Source organism: Chrysochloris asiatica, unplaced genomic scaffold, assembly GCF_000296735.1.
Source record: "Chrysochloris asiatica unplaced genomic scaffold, ChrAsi1.0 scaffold00017, whole genome shotgun sequence".
Taxonomy (NCBI): Eukaryota; Metazoa; Chordata; class Mammalia; order Afrosoricida; family Chrysochloridae; genus Chrysochloris; species Chrysochloris asiatica.
The window spans coordinates 13,288,939-13,295,278 of record NW_006408535.1 but is presented as its reverse complement, the minus strand read 5'-3'; the positions used below and the strand labels follow the sequence as shown (position 1 = coordinate 13,295,278).

The 6,340-nt window shown below is 38.3% G+C and overlaps 1 pseudogene; it reads right to left on the bottom strand.

The window, feature by feature from the left end:
* Nucleotides 1–547: 547 nt before the first annotated feature.
* Nucleotides 548–5,292, bottom strand: LOC102826308 (annotated as a pseudogene).
* Nucleotides 5,293–6,340: the final 1,048 nt, after the last annotated feature.

The following is a 6,340-nucleotide window of genomic DNA, read 5'->3' as shown; positions in this document are numbered from 1 at the left end:
CATCTCAGTTTACGAAAGTTTCACGGGACCACTCTGCTTTCGAATAGTGCAGGAAATCTGTATTTATTGTTCTAATCCTTAAACAGAAAGAATTCTTTTTAAGGCTAGCTGCTGCTCACACAAGTTACAAAAAACCTAGTTACTACTTTTTCATTAATAAAGCCCCTGACCTTCGAGAAAGCTTTAGGGAAATGAAATATTTAACCCATTTCTTTCTTAAAGAATTGGGGGTTTTTGGTACTAGATATCTAATAAAGAAAAGTCATATAGCTATGTATGTTGCTTCAGCTAAACAGCATCGGAAAAGTACACAACCATTATTGAATAAGAAATATGAGATAAAGAGATGAAATCTTTGGATAAGCTCTAAGTCTATACAAAGTACTAGGTTTGCTCCTCTTCAAAAAGTGAAGGAACCTAATATAATATACAGGAAAATGAAATACCTTTTCACAAGAATAAAAAACTCTAGCTTTGCTAAAGCTTCTTACTCCATGAGACAGCATCTAAAATGCCAGTCCAATGGAACAGGTGCGTTCCTTGTTCCCTATCCATTTATGCGGTAGTTTTCAAGGATTTCTGGTCAGATGATACAGACAAAGTTCAAGAGGTTATCCAGGACGTCATCCTTGTTTTACAGGAAGTAGGTTGGAGGACAGTCATCTTCTCCTGGGTCTCCTACTCCACATCAGTGTTGCAGCTGCCATGGATCCCAGAGCTGCAGCTGCCACCTTGGCCTTGAACATTTCGCCCTTGCAGGTGGTACTGTTCAATTCAGCCTGTGCTTCTTCTTTGGCCTGCTTCAGCCTCAGCTTCTTTTGCTTACGGGCCTCGGACACCTTCTCCACAGTGCACTTCTCTGCTTGCAGCAGCTGCTAAATGACTTGCAACAACTCTAATCTAGAGTGACTCTCTCTTAATTAAAAACAAAAACAAAGTTGCTGTCAAGTTGATTTCAACTCATGATGACATCATCTGTTTCAGAGTAGAATTGCATACCGAAAAGGGAGTGATTATTTGTTGACTAAGTGAATAAATGAATGTGGCATAAAACCTGTGTGTTGGACATTTTGTTGCTGGCAGCAGGGTTACAGTATTTACATTATTTTGCTATGAAGACTAGGCAAGTGGGTATATTAAATATGAGCCATTAAATGATGTGTACAACTCATTTCAGAATCTCCAATTCTTAGGGCAAAACCTTCTATAGAATAGGCACTCAATAAATCTGGAATGAATTAAAGACCAGAAAGAAAGAAATCAAAACAGCCTCCTCCTTCTCACATGCCTGAGAGACTAAATTTTCCATCCCATAATAAACTCGGTTAACAAACATTGTAATAAAATCTGGCATGCAGCCCATGCAGCAGAATGTATTCCATCCTTGCTCCGCTCAAAATCTCTTGATCTCCACAACAAAAAGGGAAATTAGAGCTAGAGTGGATAACTCGCAAGAAAAGCAAATAAAAACAAAATGAATGCTCCAAGTCACTTGATTCAACATAGAGGAATTTGAGTTAAAATACCTCGTCCACTACTTCAGCCAAAGAACTGAGGGGACAAAACTGCTCCTACCTCTCCCCTATTCCATTCTTTCTTCCTCCCATCCCCTTCTCATTTCTCTAATTCGAGGCACTACCTTTTTGTTTTTTTCTTCCCAGATTATTGTTCTCTTCTATAAGGCTTTGATCCCTGGATTTTCCAGAATCATCATGATTTCTGTTGAAAGAGTCTCACAGCAGAAACACTACCCACATTTATATACATATAAATATGTTTCTTTTCATCTGCTTTCTTGCTCTATCAGGGTTCTGTGGAGCTATTTGTTTCTAATTATTTCTGGCACTTTGCCCATCAAAATGTGCAATTCTTCAAAAGGATGGAAATGACAGTGAATCTGCCTCCTCCAGAGCAATTGAGGTTTTCTTTTGAATCCTGTTGTCTTGGAAACAAGCAAGTTTCTTTCATTAAACACACATTCACTGTAATGGTGAAAATATCAGCTAGAGACAGGACTTCCCATATTCCATTTTCTGTCTTACCTAATTCACAAGTTGGTTGCCTGTTGGAGTAGAAACAGACTGTGGAAACAGCCTGAATCAAGACATCAGGATTCTAGCCTTAACACCAATCTGAGCTGTATGGTTCTAGACAAATCATATCACTTTTCAGGGCTTCAATTTCCTTACAAATAAAATAGGAACAATAATAATACATCTTCTATCTCAAACTTACTGAGACGATCACAGGAAAAGCTAGATTAAAAAAAAAAAAGAACTATGGAACTATATAAAGTTTGCCAAATGTAATCACACACTTGAATTATTATTTCCCTCTTGCTAAATTTCACAATACAAATTGTGAAATTTTAGCTCAGGTATGTATATGACCTAAGCACCTATGAGCTAAAAATGACCATTGTGCCAATGGACATCTATACTTTGTTCCTATCTCAAATGGGAATGATTTTAGTATTTGGCACTAAGAATGATCCTAGCTATTAGTTTGAGATTGTTTTTACCATACAAGTCTCTGTCTATTCTCTTAATTTATTAATAGATATTATAAGAAATAAATATTAATTTGTACCAAATACCTTTATCAAAAGGATCCCAGTAGCGTAGTGGGTTATGAGTTGGTCGGCTAACCCCAAGGTCAGCAGTATGAAGCTACAGTTCTCTCCACAGAAGAAAGATGAGTTTTCTGCCTCATGAAGATTTATAACTCCCCATCAATGGAAGAATGGATAAACAAACTTTGATACATACACACAGTGGAATATTATGCAATGTTGAACAATAACAATGAATCTGTGAAGCAACTCATAATATGAACGAACCTGGAGGAACACATGAGCATCAGTCTCCACAACTTTGAGACCAGAAGAACTAGATGGTGCCCAGCTACCACTACCTACTGCTCTGAAAGGGATCACAGTAAAAGGTCCTGCATAGAGTGGCAAAAATGTGGACTAAAACTCAAATTTATTTTTTAAAAAGACTCGGCTTACTGGCCTGAAAATGACTGAACACACTTGAGACTATGTCCCTCAACCACTCTTCAGGGCTGGAAAGGAACTCATCGCCCAATGTTCAGCCAAGAAGTAGATAGGTATATGTTGTTGTTGTTGTTGTTAATAGGTGGGGCAAAAACACTAGTGAAATATGCTCACCATGAAACAGACAATCACTCCAAATCAAAAGGGCAACATTTACCTAAGGACAAAGTTAAGAAAGGATGGGAAGGTAGGTGGAATGGAAGCAGAACCAGAGGGAGGAAGCAGGATAAGTGTTATTACATGGAGGGGATTGTAATCATTGAAATGAAACAAGTGTATTATTTGTTGAATATAACACTGATGGTCTTGTCTGTAAACCTTCACTCAAGTCATAATAAAAAGTTTTAAAAACAAAATAAAATGATTTACAACCTCAAAACTCTATAACAGGATCGTCATGAGTTGGAATTGATTAAATGGCACACAGCCACTACCACTTTTATCAAATATATCATAATGAGCTTATGATTTTCCCGTTGAGCTATATATCTTATGACCTTGAATACTGTATTTTCCATGTTAATATAATATTTCTTTATTCAAGTAAATAATTATTAGACATGCAATATGAAAACAATTGGATTTTTTATTCTTTATTCACCAGAGTCAAAATTTAAGACATTAGTGTTTTGTTCACTAGAACCAAAATCAAGAAAAATCTATCTTTTCTTTTCTACCAAATTTTAGGTAAAGGGAGAACTAAAGGGGCAAAATATGTATAATTTCGACCTTTGTAAAATCTACTGTGAGATCCAAATGAAAGTTTCTACTTTTTCCTTTCTAATTACTTCAGGATTCACCTGAGAGATGTTCAGGGTTTTATAGCCTGCATAAAAGGCTTCTAGAATTTTACTCCTACTTCACTTCATTCCACAAGTATTTTAAAAGCTACCAGCAATCTGCATTCTTTTTAACATAGAAGATGTCATGAAAGTGAACTGTAGAACTGATACCACTTCTTGAAGTCCAAATGAAGAATATGCTGAAAGTATACCTCTATAATGACAGGAAGAATTCTCTAAGAGCACCCTACCTATTCAGTCAGTTCCTTCTCTTGCCTTATAGTGACCCTGAATAGGATTTCCAAGGCTGTACATCTTTGCGGGTGCAGAAAGCCTCATCTTTCTCCTAAAGAGCACCTGGTGGGCATGAACCTCTGACCTTGTGGTTCACAGTCCAATGTTTATCATACAGAGCAACCGCGCTCCCTTGACCTCTCTAGGTCTTCCTTAATTTTTCTAGACTATAAAGAGACTGAGAAGGCAACATCTACCTAAGAATAAAAGTTCTGGACAGAAGTAGGACATGTGCAAATGTTTGTAAGACCCTAAGTGGCTTCGAGTGCAAAAACAGTTGGTCATCCAGACTGAGCATTTACTTTTCAAGGAGCCAGTGAAAGCAATCACAGATAATGTCTTTCTCTGTCATTCACCTACTGATGTTTAGCATCCATCTATGCTGCTTCTTATGTTCCAGATTTAAAATACAGATAAATTTTAAATTGTTTCACCAAAACCTTCTCAACTATAATAAGTTAAAGCATATATAATGCCTAACTTCTCTGACATTCAGGCACAGGCAGAGAAAACAGTCAATAGGTCTGGTTTGGGTACAAAGAATTCAATTCCCATTTCTTAATGCACCTAGACAAAGCAGGATCAAAACCCCAAAACTCCTCCAGGAATGAGCTATCACTGGTCAACATGAGAAATTCTAAGCAGCAGCAGATTTTTTTTTTTTTTTCCAGAGAAGGTTTAATGAGGTAAAAAAAAAATCCATGCAACAGGGAGGTGGGAATGTTGGGCTTTTACCTGGTGAACAAACCATGAAAAGAGCAGAGACGTCATGACTTCAAGATGGCGTCAGTGTCAGTCTCCATATGGCATCCATATATAACAGTTCCATAGAACACCAAGCAAAGACACTGGAGTGAGATGCTAAGCTACAGAATGCAGTTCTACCACTTCCAAGCTGTGTGACCTTGGGCAAGTTACTGAATGTGACAGGCATTTCACTGTTCACCAAAATCTAATTATGCCGATTATTCTCTTTGCTCCTCCAGATTTATTCCTCACACTTCTTCTCACCATGATCTGGACCTGAGATTACATCAATAAACACCCTTGCCTTCCATCTTCTAGATGAGTTCAGCCCATGTTCTTTACCAGCAAGAAACTAGAGCACAGAAGGAGTGTGAGCTCAGGGCATTCTTCTTCCTCCATGAGCTTGGCCATGACTGTGTTTTTCTGTTTGAGGCCACAGCCGTTGTTGGATAGCCCTCTCTGAAGCCAGAGTTATCAGGAAGCTCTCTCTGGGTAATGTAGGACTTACCAGTTTCCAGTGAGCATTCTCAGTTATTACAGATTGAATAGTGTCCCCAAAAAATAGTATATTGTAAATTCTAATCTCTATGACTATGGTTATAATCCCATTTGGGAATGAGGTGTCTTTATTATGCTAATGAGACAGGATTGATATAAAATCTATTTTGAGTCAATCATCTCTGAGATATGTTGTTGTTACATGCCGTGGAGTCATAGCGGCCCTGCACAGCGTTTCCGAGGCTATAAATATTTATGGGTGCAGAAAGCCTCATCTTTTGGGAGATAATAGCTGGTAGTTTCAAACTGCTAACCCTAAGGTTAGCAGCCCGATTCATAACCATATACAAGAGGTTAAATGCAAGCTAACCAGGAGAGACAGAGGAAGAGAAAAGCCAAGTCACATGAAGACTGCCCAGGAGCATTTCAGAGAGTCAAGGAACTTCCTCTATAGCTGACAGACAGAGGGCGTCATTCCCAACAGCTGGCCTCCTAAACAGTAAGAAAACACATTTGTTTGTTAAAATCATCCACTTGTTGTTATTTCTGTTATAGCAATACTAGATAACTAGGACATGAATTCAGAGAAGGAGTCCTGGTGGTACAGTGGTCAAATGCTTGAGTGCTAACTGAAAGGTTAGTGGTTCGAACCCACCAGCTGCTCCATGGAGGAAAGATGTGGCAGTCAGCTTCCATGAAGATTACAACCTTAGAAACCCTCTGGGGCAGTTCGACACTGTTCTATTGTGTCGCTGTGAATTGGAGTGGACTCAACAGCAGTGGGGATGGTTTGGTTTGGGTATTCCCAGTTCAAGTTTAGGAGTAGTAACAGTACTCTATTGTTGCTAGCCCTGAGGGTACTTCATGATCCCTGAAAGATTTCCCTTAAACCTGCCCACACCTTTTTTTTTTTTTTAATTTAAAGTTTTTATTGTGGATTGAGTGAAAGTTTACAGGACAC